Raw genomic sequence first — 25,933 nt, forward strand, 5'->3', positions numbered from 1 at the left:
AGCGCAATCTCAGAGTTGGTATATTTAATTTGCAGGGGGTGTGCGGATTCAGGGGGGGTTGCCTCCCTGCAAATATGTAAAAAAAAAAGATTTTATTACTTTTATTTCTTTTATTTAAATTTCAAAGTTTCAAAGTTTGAGCTTATGGTTACAACCATAAGAAATTCAAGGTTTTGAAAGTTTGAAATTTAGAAGTCGACTCATTAATATATATATATATATATATATATATATATATATATATATATGAGATCTGTCAATATGTTCAAAGTTTTATTACTTCGAACCCCACCTCACCGAGTCCACTTGTTTGAAGTAGTGAGACTTCGAACATTCACTTCGGCAGTCAGACTACAGCGTGGAATGGGAATATTCCCTTTTCCCTGCTGTAGTGTGATCTCGGAGTTGGTATATTTAAGTAGTGGGGGTGTGGGTGGTGCAAGGGGGCTTGCCCCTCTGCAAAAACTTGTTTTAGTGTTTTTTTTTTTTTTTTTTTTTTTTTGGGTAGCCTGGGGAACTAGACTTCAGCGAAAGTGCACTTTTGTTTAAGTGGACTTTTGCTGAAGTGTAGGGTCTACTGCTCTATTTTGAAGAAGTGTATTTTCGATGTAGAGCAGTAGACCCATATATCTATATATCTATATATATATATATATATATATATATATATATATATATATATATATACAAATATACAAATATATAAATATATATATATATATATATATATATATATATATATATATATATATATATATATCTATACACACACACACACACATACACACACACACACACACACACACACACATATATATATATATATATATATATATATATATATATATATATATATATATATATAAAGAGAGAGGGAGAGATAGGTAGATATGTGATAGTCTGTCCACTCCTATCCATTTAGACCTGTCAGAGGTATGTTAATTGGCTACTTCATCTCGCCATGTGTTTTAAAGCTTTGGGGAAATAGCTGTTTTTTGGTCTAAAGGCCACCTTAGAAACAGATTCCAAAACTGTTGGTGAGAAAACCACAGGACCAACCCACATGTCCAAACTATTTGTTAATAGTAGAATTAGGAACAGCAAAAAATCAATAGAAGCCTATAGCATCAAGTGGCTTTAGAGATGGAAATGAACCTGTTCCTCTTGGAAGTTTTGATAACATTTGTTTTTCCTAAACATCCTCATATTTTCATATAATTCCAATCCCAAGGTGGTTCTTAAAACTGAATAAATTATGTCTTTGTACCCTAAACATATGCAACCCCTGATGGTTCTATAAGTAATTGAAGATATACCTAAACGTTTAAGGCACTCATGATATCACATTTTCCTGCTGACAGAACTCAATCCACTGTGTTCATTGATCATGGCATTATACTTGACTACTGGCCTGATATAGATTATCTCTAGCTATTAAAACAGGAGTATCCACCCTACAGGGTCCGAAGTTTAACACTTTCCACTTCTCTGTATTGAGAAAGAGGCCATGCTGCAATGATGTCATAACCTCCAAGTATGCATTTAGTGACACTTTATTTCTGGTTGGCGATGATTGATCTAATTTCTTTGTCATATGTTTACTTGGGGCACTCAATGTTTACAACAAAGAAGAGATGATAATTTAATATTAAATAAAATGAGGTTCTGTACCAAGACTTATGGGATCCCATTGCACACAGAGCTCCATTCAGAAAGCTGACCCTATATAGTCCTTCTCTGTCTTCTCCCCTGAAGCCAGTTTTGAATCCATCTGATTATGTAAGTGTCAGTGCCGTATGTTTGAAGCAAATAATTATAAAGACATGAAGCACACAGTCAAATGTCAGACAGTTTTGTCTAAAACACAGAAAGCTAAAACATACATTTTAAAGGATTTGTCAAAGAATAAAGGTACAGAGGGTTTTACATATATATGGGTTACCAAGTACACCTGAACAAGTGTCTTCTTGTGGGCAGGTTGAGAGTGAAGGGTGAAGACTATACAGGATAAAGTCTGTTAGCAGTTCATGTTCCTTAATCATCTACAGTAAAATGACAGTGATGTTTAGTAATCCTTTTCTGTCATTCGCCTCTACAAATCTATATCTTCGTACATATTCATGTTTATGATCTATATGTTCATACATGTTCATGTTTACAATCTATATCTTCATACATGTTCATGTTTGCAGTGTTCATACTCAAAGATCATCTAATGCTTGAAAATGGTGTCTGTATTTTGTACTGCAGTACTGTTATCTGGGTCAATATTAGAAGCCCGAAGATCCGTTTGAGTGAATCGGAAAAGAGAGACACATATTGCGCAAACTACAGAAACGGAAAACGTCCAAAACTGCGAAATTTGAAATGTCAATTTGTCATGGTTGGCCCATCTGTGGTATAGCTCCGTAAGGTAAGTGTGTGATAGTTACGGACCTTAGGGTTAAGGTGCGGGTTAAGGTAAGTGCATAGATAGATAATGTATGTAAGGTTTAGTGTAGGGTTAGAAGTAGGGTTTTAAGTGCATGTGTGTGGATTATTTGTTTTGTTTGGGTATATCTCCATAGGGTAAGTGTGCGATAGTTACACACCTTAGGGTTAGAGTGTGGGTTAAGGTAAGTGCATAGATAGTTATATATGTAATGTTTAGTGTAGGGTTAGAAGTAGGGTTTGGTTAGTGTATGTATGTGGTTTATTTATTATGTTTGGGTAGGTAGTCTGTAGCGGGCGGGGGGGTTAGCCGACTATGATGATTCGAGATTTTAAATCTCGCGGTTTAGGGGGTTCGGTGTATTTGCAGTTCGGGCCATATGTGTCGCTGTTGTCATATTCACTCAAAAGGGTTTTTGAGTTTTTAATATAGACCCCTGTTATCTAACATGCATTTAAACGGATCTATATTCTCAAATAACTTGATAGTAGCCACCAGTCTTTTATAAAGCCTAAACATATCCTACTGCTATGTAATATGAGCCCCTTTGCTTTGTATGATTTATTGTTTTTTACATATTAAGAGTAATTATGTCATAGTTCTTGGTCTAAGACCTGTAGTTCTATACCCATTAGTGATTGAAATATTTTAAAATTATAGACCCTAAAGGCAAGACAAAGTTTACTTCTAAAAATTCTATATGCAATGCTGTTAGCCCAATTACTTGCAGCCTTTTGCAATATGATGAATGGGATACTGTTGAAATCTTTTTTACAAATTTTCTTTACACATACTCTAATAGATTAATAAAGTGAGATAGAAGTGCAACAGAATTATCATGTAATATTGGTCGAATATATGTCTTGAAGAACTGTGCAAGGTTAACTGGGTCACGTACAGCCATAATTTTTAGAAGTAACCCTACTTGTTTCATAGTCCTAGATTTAATGTTTCTTGATACATATTTGAAAAGTCAGGCATTTGTGATAATAATGACCAACAACCATCCACTTGTTCTAGGATTTAACTTTAGTGTTGATCACTGATTTTTACACAGATTACATACTTGCATTTTGGAATACTGACTTTGACATCAAATTATGTTGAGTATTCACCCATCTCATACTAAAGTTTGTTTAATTTATCAGTGTCTAGAGCTGATGAGACAATAGTATCTAACTTGCAGACATATACATGCTTTGTATACCATGTTTGCAGGTGTAAGATAAAAGATAAAAATTCCAAACTGAATAAAACTCAGCCCAGAATGTACCCTTGCAATGCACCATACATTCTAAGTCTTTTACATGGCAGACACCTAGGACAGCAGTCCTTTGACCACTGTCTGTTAGCCACTGTTAAATCCATTTGATTATTTGTGGATTAATATATTTGTGCACTGATATTTCCATGCTTGGAAGGGTGTCAAGACTTGGCTAAATCCAAATATTTCATAATAGCAGTTAAACTGTGATTATTAGCCAGGCTAACTGTGCCATAAAATTCAATTAAATTAATCATAGTAAAGTACCCCTTGATGAAACCATGTTATGAGCTCTTATTACAGTTGTAGTGTTGTATTTGTTTACTTAAGATGAACTTCTTCAAACCATCTATCAATGATAAAACAAGAGTTATTATTGGCCTATAATTATGAAGTGCACAACGGTCACCTTTCTTTTAAATAAGACTACTGTATAACATTTGCAGACTGAGGGGACATATTTTGTTTAAAAAAATATTAAACATAAAACACAAAGGGGTATTGATTATATCTTTAAATCTTTGCACAAATAACCCACTTATACAGTTTTCCTCATGCTGCCGGTTCTTTTTGCAATCTTTATAAAAATCTGATTTCATGTGACTCAGTAAGTGGACATATTATATCAATATTGATTGCTATATTTATTGATTCACCATCAAGATTACAAAATAAACTAGAAATTAATACAAAACTATTATATTCCAAAGCCATAGTTGTTTGCGTTGTATGCCCAAGTGCTATTCTGCAAAAACAAATCGATAGTTCGAACATCATCTTTTTGTGTGTTAACATGTTTAAAAACAAGGTTTTTATTATTTGTGTCATTGGCTAGTAAGCCTTCATCTACAGCCTTAGGTACAATTATAGCTCTCTTAACTTTCTTTGTGATATTATTTAACCTTTTATTTATTCTACCTATACTGTGACTTTTATAAATTGCATAGTTTTCTTTTCTTCCTGTAAAATGTTTTAAGGTTATCTTACCAAAATAGTAATTTCTTGCTCAAGGAATTTGATTTTTTTTTAAATGTAGCAGCATTTTCCAATGCAGGCATTTATATGCAATGAAAAGCTTCCTAACCACAGCCTATGAAATCTTACAGGTACTTGGAGTGTGTGACAGATTTTTTTTAAGTAGTAATATTGATTTTGTTATATGGATTTATTGATGCTAACATTTAGTTGAGTTGATATTAAACAGAATAGCATTGTGATCTGAAGTACGTACTCTATAACTTATAATTGGGTTAGTAAATATAGTTTAGTAACCCATTTTCATGAGTTAATGAGGAGACATTCAAAGTTGCACTTTTATTGCTATCCGTGTTTCCTATAGTCTTCTCTAAGGCAAACACTTTCTCTGAAATCTAAGAACTCTAGAATAACCATAACATGTAAAAAGGGAAAGGAGAAACAGCAATATCACCATCCTATATATAGAAATCACACTTAGACAGCACTGGCTAGCTCTCTGGGACACTGCCATTTCTTTTAATATACTTTTTTTCCCCACAGGTATTTCAATCCAATATTTAACTGTTTGTTTCAGTAATATCAGTATTCGAATATTTAAAATCATCCTATTGAGATGTAGCTACAACAAGATTTCTTCATTTTTCATCTGTATTCTAACAACCATTTTAATATGGTTTGCTTTATTCTAATAGGAAACAAGTGGAATAACTAATCAATTAAACATGCCAACATCTGTGGTAACAGTTGACAATGTAATCATTACTTTTGTAATTGAAAATACATTATTTACAAGTCTAATTCAAGGAAGTTCTAGTAGAACATAGACACATGTTGAACTTATTGTGTCTTGGGTGACGTTATGCTCAGCTGAGGGCATCATGATTACATGGGAAATGAAAAGTATTTTCATCAGTTTCAGATCACAAAACAGGAGATCTGCCTTGAAGAAATTAGCAGGAAATGGGAAACTAATCATTAGTGCATATGAGATGTCAAGCAACTAATGCATTAAGTGAATCAAATGCAGGAACAGAAATCCAAGAATTATGTGTAAATACTTACATATTCTGCGGTGGTGGTGCTGCAGTAGCGTAGTCGCCTCACGGTAAGACGTTGTCCTGTTCAATTCTCAGCTAAAGCGTCTTCTGTGTGGAGACATGCGTGAATGGGTGTACCTTTGTTGAAGGTTGTGCGTCAGAGCTGGCAACTCGGCACATAATAATCTACTGCCAATCATTAGTGGACCGGAGTTCCGCTGTGGCGACCCCAAACCGGGAAAAGCCGAAAGACACAACATGTGTAAATACTTACATATAATTGCTAACCTGAACCTAAATAATTGCCTGCAGTCTCTGTCCATATTTTACTCATTCCATCTTGGTAATTTATTTTCCTTATCCCATACTTTCTTAAAGTCTTTATTTTAAGTACATTCTATTAAAGGTAAAGGACAGGAAAGATATTCTACTGATTCACCACCCTTTCATTTAAAAAAATATTTCCTTTAATCATTAAAAATGTTTAGCTATTCTACTTGCACTCTTGCCTACTTGTTTACTGTGTGTGTGTGTGTGTGTGTGTGTGTGTGTGTGTGTGTGTGTGTGTGTGTGTGTGTGTGTGTGTGTGTGTGTTGTGTATGTGTGTGTGTAACAGGCCTAGATGTCAGGTACAGAAATACAGAAATAAATATTTCAGCAGTACTCCTCAAGCTAGAACAGCTAGAATATATTGCTGTTTCTCCTGTTTTCCTTTCCCTTTTGCATTGTATGCTTATTCCAAAAGTCTTGATTTCAAAGAAAACATTTTCCTTTGAGAAGATAATAGACAACATGGCATCACTTTTTGTAATGCCTGATTAGCATTTATGCCCATTGATGTTAGAAGAAATGATATCCCAGACACTAAACAGAATTAGACCAGATTCTGATTGTAATCTGGTAAAACCTGATGGTTTCCTTATAAACAAGACCAAAAAGCTTTATCTGTGTATACCTTGCTTGTTTATTTGAAAAGTCTTTGTTAAACAGCTATGTCTCTGATGTGTGAAGGAAAGCAGTAGATACTAAAGGTCCATTAGATTTACTTACAATACAGAAAATAGCTTCAAGATGGTATTGCTTACAATATTGTCAGCATATTTACATCTAGGCTGTAACCTTAACCAACCTTGTATACTAGCACAGCTTGTATAATCATTATTGAATTTTTATAAAATTATGATTTACTCATTGGATTAAATTGTACCCACATGTATTATATCTCTGGATTTCCCAAAAGCTTTTGATTTTATCATATAATCCCTATTCTAGAAGTTTTAGAGAACATGAATATAAATTCATATGCATATAACTGGATCCAGAGTTGACGGATATTCAGAACATACAAAGTTAGAGTACAACGTAATTTGCTCAGTAGCACAGTAGTTCAAAAAGGGTGACTCAGATCACTACCCTGCACGCTTATTTATTTAATGTATTTATGTCAGTCTTTCCCTTGAGTGATCATGTATGGACCAGCAAATCTGAAGATGAAAAGAAAATGTGGTTATTGTTAACAATATGAAAAAAAACGATGACCAGCAGACAGTGGTGTACTAACAAAAATTATATCCCTTTATTATGCCATAAAGCACATAAAAAGGCAAAAAGTCAACAGTCCACAATCCAAACCGGTTTTGGCTCTAATATCAAGCCTTCATCAGTGAAAAAAAAGAAGAAAAAAGGAACCAAAAAACTTCCTGCCTTATAAAGGAAACTCATATCAATCATCATTAGAACCAATTGGAACAACTACAGATGCTCATTGAGACCAGGGGGAAACAAGCCACCCAAATTAATAATCTATCTTTTCTCCAACTTATTAAGCATGTCATGCCAACCAGAAACCCTTGTTCAGTTGCCTTGAATTTTATCAATGATAGTGAACTTAAAATTAGCATTAAAATGTTTCAGTGTATGTTTATATAAAGCATTATTGGCTCATTGTTGCCTAATATCAGATAAATGTTCTGCAATCCTGAACTTAACAGGCCTAGATGACTGCCCCGTGTAAAATGCAGAACAGCCACATGTAACTAGGTAAATAACCCAATCAGACTGGCAGTTAACAAAAACAGAGATGTTATAAACCATACTGGTATTACGGCTGCTGAACACTTAGTTTTATTGACCTTAACACAGTATACACAGTGGCCACAAGGGAAGCAACCATTAAGACGATCACCTAATAATGTTCTCTGAATATTTTCCCCCAAGGGATAATGCCCCTTCTTGTAATGATTGAAAAGGGCACCAAGGTTCCTACCTTTCCTAAAGGAGAATTGACACTTATGACCAATAAAAGTAGACAATCGCTCATCAGCCAGGAGAATATTCCAATTGCGTTGAGCACTGTTAATAAGTCTAGAAGTATTTCGACTATAAGTAGTGATCAGACATAATACCGAATTATTATTGGAATCAACCTTATTATAATTCAGCAATTGTTCCCGCTGTATAGAGTCAACCGAATTCCTAACAGACAAAATCTGCCCCAATTTGTAGCCCCTTTAAAAGAACCTTGTAGTAAGATCATCCTGATATGTCAGATAAGAATAATCATCTGAACAGATGCGTTTTACCCTCATATACTGAGACTTAGGTATGTTACGGCATATGTGAGGTGGATGATAGCTGGTGGCATGCAGATAGGAGTTATACTGGGGGGAATTTCCGATGAACTACAGTTTTAAGGGTGTTATCAGGATTCTTGGCAACCAACACGTCCAAGAAAATAATTTCATCTTTACTGTAGTTGACTGTGAAATGAATTCCCCACTTGTTTTCATTAAGATAATTAACAAACTCCTGAAGATACATAGAATCCGACCTCCAAACCAACCAGCAATCATCCAAATAATGCCTCCATATGTCCATGTCCTGCAGAAAAATGTTATGGTTTGAATCGTAAATTAATTGTTGTTCTAAATAAGATAAATAGATCAGCATATACAGGGGCAAAAGAAGCCCCCATAGCTGTTCCTCTGATCTGTAAATAAATAGTGTCATGATACAAGAAAAACATTTTTCGTCAGGACATGTTCAGTCAACCCAAGTAAAAAGGTATTGAAACTCGGTGGATATAATTCAGAAAAATCCAACCAGTATTTCAAAGCCTCAATACCGGCCCAATGGGGGATATTCATATATAATGATGATACATCAAGGCTATACAAAGGAGGGGGGAAAGAAAACACAAGCGGAATACACGATATGGAGGACCCGTTGCACATGTTTGTCCAGAAGTAAACAACTATAATGTGCTTAATATTTCTTCTCATACTTTATCACCAACGCATATTGAAATACTTAATAAAGGACTTTCTTTTATTCCTGTTTTTTTTTTTGTTTCAGAGGATAATTTTGACAATGATATTCTTTCTTTTTGCAGGCTTTTGAATTTAAGACATCATTATATACGAACATCCCCTGGAATATTATTCTCCAAATGAGGATTCTGTTGAAGGCGATTCCCCTCCAGAGGACATAACATTTGGTGAAACCATCACTAAGATGAAAGAATACTTCAAATGGGATACTTCCCAAAGGACCGAAACTCAAAAAAGATACTTTGAGTTGTTGCAGGTTGAATCGCCATCCCCATCAGCCATTCTTCCAGTGATACCTGCATACCTTGATGCATTTGTTTCTTGCTCTAAGAACCCTCTCAGTTACCTGCCCCCAAGAGACCAGACCATTTCTATAAAGTGCCTGATGATGACAAATTCCTAGTAAAACCCCCTTGGAGGACCCTGCTGTTATAGCTGTGACCCCAGATACACAGTCTAGATTACTCCCTTCTTCGTCTCTTTTACCTTCAGATAAAGACAGTAAAATTATGGATAGGCTGAGAAAGAAGACTTACACTTCCTCCACCCTGGCCTGCAGAGCAATTAACTACCAAACACATATGGTAAAATATACCTTGGACTTGGTATCCCAAGACTCTACACTTCTGAACCCCCTGCCTGACTCTCCTAACAAAACTGAAGTAGCATCTAAGCTGTCCCTGGCATCCCTGGTGGTCAGGCACTCCATCAGCTGCAGTTATGATGCAGCAGAGGCCTCTGCTAGATCAGATGCAACTGCATCAGTTCTGCGAAGATACTCCTGGCTTAGGCTCCAACCACTGCCAGAAGATTTTATGTCCAAAATCCTAGATGCTCCTTTTGATCATAACCTTCTGTTTGGTAAACAGTCTGTAGAGCTATTTAAAAATCTACAGGAGAAGAGCAAAGAACTGAAGGATATTAAACACCTGCTGGTCTCCACATACCTAAGTACTATAGAAATGATCCTGCTAAGACATCCTATGTCACAAAGGCCCCTTCTATGATCATCCCTTCCTCTAGCAGACATAGGAAAGGGACAAGGAGGCAACCTTCTTCAAGGACTACCTCTTCTCAACCAGCCCAAAGACAGTCCTTTCAGGATGGAAATAATGGCAACAATGCATGACTACCTTGCCCACCTGGCCCTGTCTTCCTGTCTCTCACCGTCTGCCCCTTTGGAAAGAAATCACCACAGACCACTGGGTGCTGGCAATAGTGGAAAAAGGATATTTCCTATCCTGGCAGGAAAGACCCACACAATACAGGGCATTCCTTTCCCACCCAAAAATCAGCTTCACCTAATTCCCCACATTATCCAGGATCTACGGGTACAAGTCACCATAGAACCCATCCCATTAGGACGAGAAAGAAAAGGTTTTCACTCCAGACTTTTCCTAGTTCCAAAAAAGGATGGACCATGGAGACCAGTCCTGGACTTATACATTCTAAATCTTTTTCTAAAAGTCCCCTCTTTCAGAATCCTGTCCCTACAGACCCTGCTTCCACTATTACCACCCAAAGCATTTATGGCCACTTTGAACCTGAAGGAGGTTTACCTCCACATCCCCATACACCCAAACCACAAGAAATACTTACGCTTTGCTGGCCCTTACTCTCATTTTCAATTTACTGCCTTGCACTTTGGTTTGTCCACTGCACCAAGGGTTTTCACCAAATGCCTGGCTCCCGCCCTAGCCTTCTACAGGACCAAAGGCATATAGATCTATCCCTACCTATACAATATTTTAATTCTTGCAGAAAAAGAAGAAACCCTCAAAAATCATCTCCAGTTCTCTATGTCCCTACTTCAGAGACTAGGTTTCACTCTGAACCTCCCCAAGTCATCCCTATCACCAGAATAAGATAAGGTCTTCCTGGTGTGCAGGATTCAGACAGACCTAATGAGGTCATTTTTACCCCAAAACAAAGTAGTCTCCCTGACAAACGATTTCCAAGACCTCATCCAGAAACACTAGCTGTCAGCAAGACAGTTTATGCATCTCCTGGGTCTACAGTGGTATTTAAAGAACTTATGGTCCCAGCACAGCCATCCTCTAAACTTCCAAATACCCTACCTTCCTTGTCTACAAACAGATCTAAGGTGGTGGATACAACAGGTTCAAAGGAGTCCAGGACTACCTCTCCTACCCCCCACACCAGCTCAACATTTGCACACAGATGCATCAAATCTGGGCTGGGGAGCTACCATGATGGAACTCAAGGTTAAAGCACCTTGGCAGGCATCCTTCTTGAAGAAGCATATCGATGTCAGGGAAATGACAGTGGTTCATTTAGCCCTCAAGGCTTTTCTCCCTGTCCTTCAGCCAGGCCCTCTGTTAATCTTCACAGACACCACTGTCATGTGGTACATCAACAAAAGGGGGGGGGGGCAGGTCCTACCTCCTATGCAGGCTGTCAATGCAAATTTGGGAAATAGCCTCACAGAACAACTTATCCCTACAGGAAACATACATCCCTTCCCGGGACAACCTTCAGGCAGATGCTCTAAGCAGATCATTCTCTCTGCATCATGAGTGGATGTTACAACGGGAAGTTTTCCTAGACATTGTCCACCGATGGGGCACACCACATATAGTTCTGTTTGCCACCCCCAGCACAGACAGCTGACAATATTCTGTACCAAACACCACTCTCCCTTAGCTTGGAGAGTGGACACCTCCACCATCTCATGGAAGGGACGGTTTCTGTATGCCTTTCCTCCCTTCCCTCTCATTCAGAAAGTCTTCCTGAAGATCAGGCGAGACATGTCACCCTACTGGCCAAGTCAGCATTGGTTCCCCTTTCTACAATCCCTCGCCAAGGACAATCACCACAAGTTACCTCACAAGATGGCCCTACTCACGCAACAGAAGGGAACTCTCATCCATCCACACCTAGAGATGCTGAACCTAACTCTCTGGGTGATAAACTTCTAGTACCCTTCAGACACCACTACACAGAGGATGTGCTTTCTATCCTGCAGGAGGCCAGAAAACCTAACACAAGGAGATCATACATTTCTAAATGGGACAGATTCTCTAAATGGTGTCTCCAAAGACATAAGGACCCCCTTCAAGTGGATGTCCCTTTAGTCTTAACTTATGTTGTTGTTGTTGTTTCTTTCGGCTTATCCCGGTTAGGGGTTGCCACAGTGGAACTCCGGTCCGCTAATGTTTGGTAGTGGATTTTTACATACCGAGTTACCAGCCCTGATGCACAACCTTCAACGAAGGTACGTCCATTCACACATGCCTCCACACAGAAGACGCTCTAGCTGAGAATCGATTGCGACAACGTCTTGCTGTGAGGCGACAATGCTACCGCATCACCACTACCGCATCTTAACTTATGTATGTGAGCTAATTAAAGCAGATCTGTCATACACTTCAGTGAAAGTGCACCTCTCTCCTATCTCTGCCTGCCTACCCCTGGAACCTCCCTTACTCTTGCACATAAGACCACACAGAAAGCATACCCCACCACCCTGGGACCTAAATTATGGCCTGGAGAAGCTTACACTGACTCCATTTGTACCAGCCACTTCTGCAGCCCTGCAAATGTGCACATGGAAAACAGTTTTGCTGGTAGCCCTCACTTCAGCAAGAAGGGTCTCAGAGTTACAGGTACTCATGGCATGGCCCTCCTTACACTATCTTCCTTAAAGACAGGGTGACCCTAAATACCAATCCCTCCTTCATGCCCAAAGTGGTCAATGAGCTATCACTAAATCAGTCCATTCACTCCCTGGATGTTCACAGGCAATTAAGATTTTACCTGGACAAAACCAAGTCCATCAGAAAATCAAATCAACCCTTTGTTTCCTTCCACCCCAGAGCCCTGGGCAAGGCACTCTCCAAACAGACTATTTCCTGTTGGATCAGGAAAACCATCTGTTTCTGCTACTCATAGCACAGAAAAGAAGGCACTTTAAAAGCCCACATTTCAGCTTGTTTCCCCCCCTTTCCTGTAACTAGTTTAATCCAGAAACAGATTCTTAATTTTTAGCACTTGAATTTGCTTATTCATGCTCGGCACTTGTTCAGAACTTGTAAGCACTAAATAACCTACTGATTACTACAGCACTCAACCTTCCTCATTACCTAGAGGAAAACAGTTTTGGTACTTACTTTCCTCACTTGCTTAGAGAAAAACAGGTCTTGTACTCACTTTCCTCACTTATCTAGAGGAAAATAGTTTTTTTATTTAGGCATGTCCAAGGGTCAGCTTCCAGTGTTCTCTCCTGTCTATCTGATGAATCTGGGCATTTTGGGGCAATGTAGAAATTGCCTCATGTACACAGACAACCCTATCCTCCTACCACCCAACACTACAACCTCTGAGAGATGCACTCATCTAGCCAAACTGGAGGTAAAGATCTCTCCAACCAAGACTGAACTTGACAGTCAAGAGGAGTAGGTAAACACTTGCACCACACCACACTCATCACATAGTCTCACTAAATCTACACCACCAAAATCCACACATAGAATCACAAAAACATTCTCGGAGGCTCTCAATAATAATCTTCTCAAGCAACAGTGACCTCCAAAGCAGAAATACAAGCAACCTCCACCCCCCCAACACAACCCAAATGACACATAGCCCACAGACTCAGTGTGCCACTCAGCCACAGCCAATAAGGCAAAACAACGTACCCAACACACTAGTCATAGGTGACTCTATAGTCAGGCACACTGATGTCCCACTCACCAGACTAAACAAGGATAAAGTTACTGTCAGCTGCCTGTCGGGTGCCAGGATCCACCACATAACCCATGCACTCAGGTCACTCCACAACAAGTACAAGTATGACTCTGTCTTTGTCCATGTTGGTGTGAATGACCTGAGATGTACCTCCCTGGCCTACATGAAAAGAGACATGGAAGAGCTCTCCGATCTTGTAGCCCAGGTAGGTATGACCCTAGCCCTGGGTAACATTCTGCCATCACCCAGAATGATACCGCAGTACAAGGACAAAATGATTGACTTCAACAATTGGCTAAGCTTCTGGTGTCATTCTAAAGGGATCCAGTATCTGTCTGCCTGGGATGACATGGTCGACAGACCACGACACTTCGCCAGAGATGGCCTGCACCTGTCACCCCTAGGATTCCGAATACTGGCTAAGGTTCTTGCCACCCCTATAGTGTCTTTATTAGGCAAGGTTCAAATGACAAATTCACCATTGTAACAGGAACAGGCAAGCAAAAAATGAGGGTGATGCTACTCAATGCTACAAGTCTAAATCTCAAAATGCACTCACTCAAGGCACTCCTTAAAATGGAGAACATCGATATCTGTACAGTGACTGAGACCTGGTTCAAGGATCCAGAGAGCATCCCTGCACTACCAGGCTATAACTCATACCACACTTTTTGGCCATGTAACCTAGACCGGAACACCAAAGGCAGAGGTGTGTCCATATTCATTAAGGATATCCACACCTCCAGGCTAGTTGCTCAGCATAATGCATCCGAGATTATCCAAGTGTAACTAACTCTGGGCAAAACTGAAATCCAAATTGTAGCTTGCTACAGATCCCCCACCATGCCCCAGGATTCCCACTCCTCTTTTCTTGATGTACTGGAAAATATTAGTGTTGAACCAGACACCCTAATAATGGGCGATTTCAACTACCCCACCATTAACTGGGAAAACTACTCATGTACCAACTCCTTAGTTCATCACTTTCTGGAATTCATAAACTCCAATGCCCTGGATCAACTTATCCATACCCCCACCAGGGGCAACAATATCCTAGATCTAGTCATTACCAATGAGTGACCTGTGTTCCACACCTGAAGTCAACGTCTCATTGGTCCGATCCGACCATAAGTTAATCACCCTAGATATCCACATCCAGCCCCCATCCCCCATTAAGGAAACCATGGTAAAAAATTTCTCCAAAGCCAACTTCAAGTGGTGAACTTCATGACACCCATGCAGATGGACAATACAGTTATGACTACTGAATCCTACACAATTGCATTTTATAAGCACTTACACGACTGCATGGATCGTGCTATCCCAAACAGAACCAAGATGCTATCCTCCAAAAAAGGAAGCTAATCTGGTGGTCCCCTGCCATAAACAAACTGTACAACAGAAGGAAGAAACTGTTGCAAAAGAGAGTAAAATCCCATGAGTGGAGGAGCTCCCTGGTCAGCCTCAGTAAGAAGCTGCAATCCCTGATAAAATCCTCCAAAGCTATTTTTTTTGTGTCTTTCGGCTTTTCCCGGTTAGGTGTCGCCACAGCAGAACTCTGGTATGCTAATGATTGGCAGTAGATTTTTATGTGCCAAGTTGCTGGCCCTGATGTACAACCTTCAACGAAGGTGTGCCCATTCACGCATGTCTCCACACAGACGACTCCTAGCTGAGAATCGAACAAGACAATGTCTTACTGTGAGGTGACAATGCTACAGCAGCAGCACCACCGCAATCACCACTGATTCTAAAGACAACTACAAAGCATTCTATAGCTAAGTCAAGAATCTCAATGGCAACACTCAGATCTGCTCTGAGTTACAGCGCAATGGCACTAAATATACAGACCCAAATGATATTGCCAACATCCTGGCAGATAGGTTCAGTGCTAACTTTTCCACAAGCAGCCTCCATAGCTACCCCCCCCCCCCCAGTTTGCCTATAATATTCTTCTTCATAGTATATATAGTTGTTATCCAAAACTAAGCTCAGAAATTCCATAAGTAAACTCACTTTATCCCATTCAAACTGTGTGTGTCTTTGTATACTACTACTAAATCTTGTCATACTATCTTCCTTAGGTATACATGAAAACAGATCCACCACATCAATGGTTAAATATATTAAGTTGTCCTTCCACAGATGAGGTTTTAATTGACTAAGAAAGTCCCAAGAATCTTTAACTATATGTGGGACTTTTTCATATATCGGTTTCAACCATCTGTCAATAACCATACCAAATGGGAAAGTTTTGGCCTTACTACCAGATATTATAGGACGAAAAGAGGGGTCATCCAAATTTTTATGTTCTTTAGATATTCTCACAATAGTGGCTAAAAGAAGAAATGCAACCCATAAAAATTTGTAAACTTCTATATCTATTTTGTTATCCAATAAAAATTCTTCTAAATAAGAGTCAATACATCGATGGGCTATGTTAATTTGATTGATCGAAGATGCTTCATACTTCCCTGAATTATGCAAAATGTCATACATTTTATTAATATAGTCACTGGTATCATACAAGACGATACCCCCACCCTTGTCAGGTTTCATTATGCGTATAATATTATTGCTACATAATTCACTTAAAATTTGATGTTCCCTTTTACTAAGATTATATTTCATCCATAGTTTTGTATTTATCTCCTGATACTTATATAACTCATCTGTTACTACCTTCCCATAAGCTGCTAAGGTATTAAGCACTGGAGGCGTGAAGTTACTTTTCTTTTTTAATTCATTGTTCTTTTGTACCTCCTTCCCATTCTGAAAATAAAGCTCTAAATTTAGATTATGCAGAAATAATTTAAATTCACCTATGCTTGCTATCTACTAAATCAAATTTCTTATTCGGTACATATTTCATTCCCCTAGCAAATAACAAAAAGTGCTCTTTCTCAAGTTTGTATTTTGTGTAATTAAATATATTAAAATCTCCCATACTGTATTTAACCTCATTGTGTTGAATTATCTCCTGTTCCATGAGTGTCCTTCTTTGTTCACATTCGTCCATCCCCTGTTGTAAGGTTGGTACTCCCAGTTTCTGTTGTTTTGTTTCTTGTATTCCTCTCTGTATTCCCCCATCCATTTCTGATTCCTTCCTCCTAAAAATAACTATTAGTTCTCTTTCTGCTATTATAATACCCATTGTATGTATTATGTTCACTGTTTTCATTTTGAACTCGTTCCTTCATATTGTTTCCTGCACCTGTATCTTTCCCTTTATTATTTTATACTATAATAGTTGCCTCTCGTTTTGCATGAATATAATCTAATTAGCAAACGTATCTCTAATTATTAATGTATATTAGTTAATGACTATTCATGTATATTACCAAATGTCTGTTTAAAAATATTTGAAATATTTTTCCCTGGGTTTCCACTGAAAAGGTGCTCTTGACTAAACCCAGTAACAAAAGCAAAATAAAATAAATAAATGATAGAAAGTATAATAATCAATTAGAATATTTTCAGAAGCAATATATGAAAGTTACATCACTGACAAGGGATGGCACTCCTTTATAAACAGGAATTGTAATTATCTGCTTCTAGGTTGCCCACCACTGTATAACTATTGGCAATGAGATGCACAAAGTTTGAAAGTGTAACTTAGATATAATGGGGGCACCAGAGCAGCTTTACTAGGTCCATGCATGAGGACTGCACCTCATGCAACTGTTGAAAGAGAAAGCTAATAAAACCTATAAAAACATTAGGGCAGTTTTGAAAAATTGCTTTTATTTAAAAAGTTAATGGAATAGTACGTTTGGCATCAACATGCATTTTATAAAGAATAAAAAATCTAAAATTCTAATGTTTGGCATTACTGACTGACTGTAATCCTCAGTGATTTACCAGAAAATCAAAAATATTTTATGAGGGTCAGGACAAAACAATGAGGCAAATAAAGGACATTTGAGAGAGAGAGAGAGAGAGAGAGAGAGAACAAGTGAGAGATACTGAGCTGTCCAGTGCCCATAATACTTGGCTGCCTGCCAGGAAAAAAGTCAACTTACTTGCTACTCATCAGACCATGACTTGGATTCAGAAAAAGCTAATACCAGCAGTAAGCCCTAACAGAACCAGAAAACCACAGTTAGTAGCACTTTCCAATTCATAGACAGGCCCACCTCAGTGAGTCTACATGGTTGTCAGAATAATGGGAGTAGGCTGTCTCCACAGCCATTCCAAATGCTAATGAGGCAGTCCAGGGGGGTGGCTTATGCCAATTAGCCAAGGACTCAAAAATGCTTTTTGGAAGGCATTTATGTACCTAAGTGATTCACAGAATCTCTTGGGCACATAAATTAGCACAGACAGCATGTTAATTAACATGGCTAGAATGCCATGGTTACCCATCATGTTCAATAGGACAAATCATGTTGCAGGTAAATTATAGGAAATTTAGTACAGAGCTAGTGGTGTGGTTGTTTGAATGCGTATGTATGTGTGTTGCAGTATGTGTACATACCTGCAAAGGTATGAGTGGTCTCAGGTGAGTGTGCATGTGTGTGCATGTGTGTGTGGTGTGTGTGTGTGTGTGTGTGTGTGTGTGTGTGTGTGTGTGTGTGTGTGTGTGTGTGTGTGTGTGTGTGTGTGTGTGTGTATATGTGTGTGTGTGTGTGTGTGTCTCTGTTTCCTTATGTGTCTACCTAGGTGGTCATAGTGGGTGGGTTAATTAGGAATAGTTGGAGTAGGTGTGTGTGTGTGTGTGTGTGTGTGTGTGTGTGTGTGTGTGTGTGTGTGTGTGTGTGTGTGTGTGTGTGTGTGTGTTTGTACACGTGTGTGTGTAGATGAGTGGGTGAGTGCGTCTGTGAGTGCAAAGAGGTGAGAGAGGTGTTTCATGAGTGGTGAGTTTCTGTCTGTGTGTGTATGAATGTTTGAAGTGTGTGTGTGTGTGTGTGTGTGTGTGTGTGTGTGTGTGTGTGTGTGTGTGTGTGTGTGTGTGTGTGTGTTGGGGAAAGGCGGTGGCAATACCTGTCAAACTAATGAGCAAAGTATGTATTACTGGGGGAAATATTACAGACCAGGGAAACTTTTTAAATGTAATTCTAAGTCACTTGATAAGTTAAACTCTAATGTATGACATTACTGTCTGACTGTAATTCTCCATGATTACTAGGATGTGGCACATATAATAAGTAAAATCAGGATGTTCGGTAAAATCAGAATCAGTTGAGAGGTATGGAAGTGTGTGTGTGTGTGTGTGTGTGTGTGTGTGTGTGTGTGTGTGTGTGTGTGTGTGTGTGTGTGTGTGTGTGTGTGTCTGTGTGTGTATGTGTGTGTGCGCACGCATATACGCGTGTGTGTGTATGTGTGTGTCCGTGCGTGTGTGTGTTTTTTGAATGCGAGTGCGAGAGTTAATAATGGAGGTGCCTTTGCCAATGTGATACCAGTGATGATTACTACAGGAAAGTTCTTATAAGCACTAGCAATGGCATAATGAGATTCAGAGACATACAAATTAGCTAATAATGAGGTCTTTCCTCAGTGCAGTAAAGCAGGTCTTAGAACTACATTTCCATGAGTACAGGGAAAACTCTTTGAATCCCAGCCAATCTTTTTTGACTACTTTTTCAGTCCTCAGTGTGGCAATACTATTCAGACTGATGTTCAACATTTCTGGAATTTCAGCTGAATCCCTTCTTTGATCTATACAGTAAATCCTGATTTGTTGTATCGATTTTGAGAAGGACTGAACTGAATGCTCTTAAATGTTGGCATTTTAAAGAGGGGCACTATAGTTGCAGCATTTTTTTATTTTTATCTGCTAAAATAAATAAACAAATAGAAACAAATCAAAGAAGTGCATTTGGCCAAATAATGCCTCAGGTGGCTGCCTGGATAACTTATGTGTAAGCTACAGTGTGTGTCTCCTATTACTTATCTGTACTATAATTTTAAGATTATTTTGTTGCATATTATTGAAGGCTTCTGTGGTAACCTGAAGTTCAACTCAATAAGGTCTCAATTAAATTATTCAACCCATCAGGAACTTAACCCAGCAAAAAAAAAAAAAAAAATGAAGGTAAACATTTTTAGAGGGGGGAAAACCCTGCACTCTCCATACCTCCTAAACTTAAACGTGCCAACTTTGTCACTATACAAACCCTGAAAAAAAAAGAGAAATAAAAAAAAAACAAAGGGAATCATTGCTAATGTACACTTTAGAAACTGCATTGGCAATAATTTCCTATGGAAAAACACTAATCAATGAGTTTGACATCAAAGGAGCTGAATTCAACAACAAGGATCCATGCACACTTTATACTTAAGGTTTAGGAAAGGCTTTTTGTAGAGTATGCTTACATCATCTACTTTCTTTATCTAATGATTCATATTTTAAAACTGTCCCTAATTACAATGACAACTATATTATTTATAGATAATTACTGATGCCCCATTACATAACCCTCATTTCTGACATATTGTTTTCATTTACATTAATTTATTTTTGTGTGTGTTTCAAGCTCATACACCAATGCAACACTTTTTATATGTTTGTATTATTAATTATGGCAATATATGTAAATCTCAGTCTAACGGTAACTATAGTGATAGAGATCTGGGCCTTTTGGGTTGCCCAAAGTGAATGTTTTCTACTAAGATGCATTTTTTTGTAAGATAAACCATCCCTCGGTCAGTTGAATCATTTGTTTATATTTATGTATTATTTTTTAACCAAAATAAAGACTCACTTTTACAGATTTTTATTGTTTCTCTTGCTCCTTATCATGTTATTTTTTTTCCAAATATGGTAACATAGTTTTCTGCAGTATTAAAATGGAAGTTTGAAAACATTTGTCTCCTAAAATATCAGGACATTTGCAGTGGTGGCTGGTGACTTCAAATCAAAGGGGGCTGCAGGAGACAGTTGAATGGGTGGTGCCAATGGGAAGGGGTATGACCAAAAAAAAGGGGCAGAGCTATGCTTAAAACCACAAAAACTGGGACTTTAATTAAATACGCTGCCCTGGGTGCCAAACCATCATGATGAGAGTCCAATCAAGACAAAATGAAGTGTAAAAGAAAAAATATTTCAATGCATTGGCTATATGACAGCTTACTTAATATCTAGATGGAAACAAAAAGGTTGTGAGGCATGAAAAAAGAAATTATTTTTTAAATACATTACTGGAATGCCAGTCAAAATCAAGTATAAAAAAACAAGCATCACTCAACTCAAACCACTTCTCCTTGCACTGCAGTTCTAATTATAATTTATATTCAGCTTTATAAAAGTACCAAGTAACATGCTGAAAGTAGCAATCTCTTTGATGCTCCCACTTGTAAAAATGTTTCTTATCCAAAAAAGACCTGCTGCCTGACAACAACTATTTTTTGTTTCATGGAGAAAACATGATCAAATTAAAAAAATGAACAGCAAACAAGAAACAAGCTAAAGATAAATTGCTTAAAGAAGTACTGCACATGTTATGGACCACACAATGATAGATTGGCATTCTGTTTAGTTTATTGATAAAGCCTGTAAAGATGACTGTAAGTCTCCAACAAATGTAGAGAGCTTCTAAAATACTGTAATCCTGTCCTTTATTACAAATACTGTCATATGCAATTCAATACATTAAGGCTTATATGTTATCTAGTTATGTAAATATTCTCTGCATGGCAACAACAAAAAGGCTTTCAGTGTTGTTAATTCTTTAACAGTATGCTTATTAAAGCTTACTTGCATCTTACAATCTCAGACTAGCTTACCTGATGGTTATTAAAGCATTGCTACTTAAACACAGAGCAACAGGCAGTGAATCAATATGCATTTTCTGAATAACAAGAAGCAAAAATCAATAGTATAAAAATATGGCAGAAAACCAGAACATTCTGTAAAATCAAGAACAGATGAAAAGCCACTGTAGTACTTGTGTCTACCTTGGATGGGGGATACTCTGCACACTTACACTACATAACTGCTCCTTGCCTTGCTTGGACACATCCAGAGTCACTACATGGGGGAGTGGGTTGCAACAAGTATGTCACAATTTGAAATGTCTCTGGCTGACAGTAATGGCCCTGACACATTTGTAATACCTCTCAACCTCAGAGCAGGAAATCTGGACAAAGCCATAAATAGAAGTGGGTCAAAGGCCCAAAAATAAGGATAAGTTTTAAATATTGCTCTTATAAACTTATAAAGATAATATAATAGTAGGTCTTGCATTAGTATGAATTTTTCTGAAGGGTATGAAATCTGAAACTCAAATGTCTGTCATTATTTTCTAAATTCAGTCTTTAATGATTTGCCACTAATTTGCCAGAAAACCACAATTTTCTGAAAAAAAAGACCAAAAATGTGATGCAAAAATACAAAATAGCCACACAATACAGCTGGTAACCTGTCAAAGAAGGGACACTTTTTTAATATTAGTATTGTTAAGTTGAGCAGCTGACAAAATAAGAGAATCTATGCATTTCTGAAATAAAAGTAATCTATAACTCTGATAATTACAATTATTTATTATTTGTAAATCCTTCATATTTTCTTCCAAAATTGCCATTTTGTGGAGGGATTATTAGGATGAGAGCAACATTTTGAACTAAAGTCAGGGACAGTTAAGAGGTTTGGATATACCTAATTCTATAAAGCAATTTATTTGTGCGGGTACCTCTCAACCTCTTAACACAGGAAATCTGGACAAGGCCAAATATATTGGGGGAACATAGAGGCCATACTAAAAATTGCTGTTGTATAAACGTAGACAGCTGATAGGATAACAGGTCTTGCTTTAGCATGCATGTTTCTGATTTTTCTGAAGGGTATGAAGTCTGAAACTCAATGTCTGTCATTATCTAGTGACTTCATTCCTAAATGATTTGCTAGAAAACCACAAATGTTATAAGGAACAAACCAAAAATAAGAAGCAAAAATCTATTAATTCTGCAAAAATCTGGACAGTTGAGAGGTATAGTTCAGCTGGGACTGTCTTTGAGTTTGCTGCGCTTCCCCCTCACAAAATCATGGTAGAATGGGGCCTCCCCCTTGCAGCCATTCCAATGTCCCATTACTTGGCTATTTCACCCCATTTACCATAAACACTGTAATGTGCAAACTGCTTTACTTTTACAGCACAAACACTAATAGACATCTGCTAAACAAAGCAATGCAGTCTCACAATGAAAATAGACAGCATTAAAACGTCTCTGCCCTTGAAACTCACATTCATTGAAACAGCATTGAAACCCACATTCAAAGAAAATACATCTGGCCAGTGGCAGATAAATATTAACTTTAGGCTGTTTTCAAATCATAGGCACCTTGAACACTAAACATACATGTGTTCTTTCATATACTTTCCTGGTTGTATTAAATTATATTCCTTGTATAATGCAGTACAGTTGTTAGATGGCATTTTAAATTTATTGTTTTGAACATTTTTCCAGTAAACAATGAAACAAAATGCATGCACCAATAATGACAAAACTGCCCAATTCAGAACATTTACATCATAAAAGTATACGCAAACTTCTACAGTCCACCAGTATCAGTAAATATGCACAATCTCTGCAGAAGTAAAAATCATCTAAATAATTCCATATTAAAGAGATCTGTAACTAATGAAGAGGTTGCTGCTAGCAAACAAGTTTATATTTCATTGTTTAATCTACAAATATAGTGCCTGTTGCCCTTGAGGAATAAATTGCCCCATGTTACATTAAAAAATGATATGCTAGTTATATTGCAATAGGGAATGGATGGCAAACTGGTAACAGGTTGATAGTTACTAGGTATCTCTGCCAAAAAGGACATTCTCAGTACTGCAGCATCCACCCCCTTTAAAATACAACACAGTACAGTATCAGCAATGCATCTACATACTGTGGGAGTAGAACCCACAGTGTTCTGCATCAAAAGCAAGTGCGCTACCTGTTGTACTATTAAAAATGTAATCAGACTCAGCATAAGTAACACTAAACTTATCTTCCCCTGAAGCTCTTTGCTTCTTGTAAAATCCACCAGACACTCGACTGTATCTCTCATCTTTGCAGCACATGAGCACAAGAACTCTGTAAAAAGCCAAACTTTATTGGGGGGGACAAAAGCCCAAAAACAGGGACACATTTTAAATATTGCTTGTATAATCTTGGAAAGTTGCTAGAATAAAATTCTTTGCTACTGCTATGTCTTGAACCCAGGACCCTTTTCAGTACAGTCAGAGCAACATACCATGATGCCAAATCAACTGTTTCTTGAAAGACAGGAAGACTGAAACTTAAATGGCTGTCATTTAGTGAATACAGTTCTTGCCATATCTCTCAACCTCTTAGCACAAAACACCTGGACAAAGCCAATAATGGGGGAATACAGCCCCAAAAAATAGGACACATTTCAAATATTGATCTTATAAACTTAGAAAATTGCTAGAATAAAATATTTTATGTTACCATTTACTTTAATATGAAGTCTGAAATTGAAATGTCTGCCATTATTTGGTGAATTCAAAATCTAGAAAACCACAGATTTTAGGAGGAACAGAACAAAATATGAGGCAAAAATTTGAATGCATTTCACAAGTGGTGGTAGGTAGGGAATTCAGGCTCTTACTACCTGCACCCAAAGTTCAGGGTTTGAACTTGAATTACTCTCTCTAGCCACCAGTTATAGCTAACTGGGGCATTTTACAGTTCCACAATGTCTGAGTCCCATTCAAAGCAGCAGCTCCAGTTTCTTGACACTGGAATGCCACACATGCATGCGCTGCCTCTAGTTTCGTTCTGAGCATGCACAGACTGCAGACTTGCAGTCCAATCTCCTTCCAGTCTATGCAGTTGTAACCGCATAGACTTCTGGTGCATCTGTAGACTGCTGCCTTCTTTCCGAATCTGGACTGGTTAAACAGCAGTCCGGATTTGAGTTTCTTAGCATGCATTCGCGGGTTCTAGGATTTTTTTATTTTGGTTTTCTTTTTGTACAGCTGGGGGGGCTGAAGTCCTGTAGTCCAATAGCACGAGCCACCACTGGACATTTGCTGTTATTCAAGTTTATTCCAAAGATAGAACTTCTATAGTTGTTCTATCTTGCAAAAAAAAAATAAATACAGTGACAGATGGTAATGTTTAAATTTGATTTCTGCCTTCTGCTTTATAGTGTTTACACCTTTTCTGGGGTTTAGTATACCCTGTGGAATTATCTCCTACAAAAATAATCACTTATCTCTTTTTTTTCCTTTTTCAAATGATTTCTAGAAATGTCCATGTGATGCCAGTCAATGGATAATTCCAAGAAACGTATGTACTACGTACTTCAAAGTACCACCTACTTTCTTTAAACAAAAGAAACACAAAAAAGTGACAGATTTGAATCAGAATTCTGCTTTGGAAATAGGCTGCCATCTTGGGCCTGCTGATTGTTCCAGTCAGTACCGTTATTTCTTTTATCCTGGAATCTCCAAGGTTTCCAGAAATTATGGTTCGTCTCCGACATTTAACGCCTGGATATTTTCGTGTCCTTCAGGTAACTGTATTCGTTATAATTGCTCATTGATATTTTAGTTGAACATGAACTTTCTTTCAGTCCTACTTTTTAGATTGCAGCTGTTAATGTATTTCAGAATGAGCAGTAAATCCACATAAGGTAAACAAGTTGTTTACTTTCAAATATTTACAGTGTTAGGAAAACAGAACATTAGTAATTGATGGGAGTTGATGAGTTATACTTTTTGATGTTTAGATATTTATGTATGAAAGCTACAACAACCATTGGTCTAAAAACTGCTTATAATTAGCTCTGGTTTTGTAACATATGAGCATATGGTCAATAATAAGCAACCATAAAAAAAAACTAATATCAGACTTAAAAAACAAGATTTATAGCTATAGTGAAATGCTTCAGCTGACGAAAGGATTGGCACTGTGTGGTAGTGCTTTCCAGAACATTTTGACTTTGTAGCCCAACACCACTTATATGCACATCAAGGGGCTGAGGGTAGAGTTGCTCTCATAATACAGTAGTCAGGATGGGGCATTTGCCCTCCTTCATGGACCATTATACCTCTAGTTATGGTAAGTAGCATAATTAGATAAGTCTGTCTGGACTGGAAAGGGTTTACAGGAAACAAACACAAATAACAAATGGTCTCAATAAAAAACAAACATGATGTTCCTAATAGGAAGAAGGTCTGGTAAAAAAAATCAAAGGTTGTGTTTTGGGATGAGAATACAAACA

The 25,933-nt window shown here is 37.8% G+C and overlaps 1 long non-coding RNA gene across 1 annotated transcript in view; it reads left to right on the forward strand.

Moving 5' to 3' along the window:
- The window catches only part of LOC122812576, a 105,087-nt gene that overhangs the window by 7,058 nt on the left and 72,096 nt on the right, over window positions 1-25,933 (forward strand). The window contains exons 2-3 of the long non-coding RNA XR_006366543.1: window positions 2,251-2,413; window positions 24,955-25,222. This is a non-coding gene — a long non-coding RNA (uncharacterized LOC122812576). The remainder of the gene's footprint in view (window positions 1-2,250; window positions 2,414-24,954; window positions 25,223-25,933) is intronic.

This window comes from Protopterus annectens, chromosome 1.part1 (genome assembly GCF_019279795.1).
Source record: "Protopterus annectens isolate FY-2018-M chromosome 1.part1, PAN1.0, whole genome shotgun sequence".
In the NCBI taxonomy this organism is placed as follows: Eukaryota; Metazoa; Chordata; order Ceratodontiformes; family Protopteridae; genus Protopterus; species Protopterus annectens.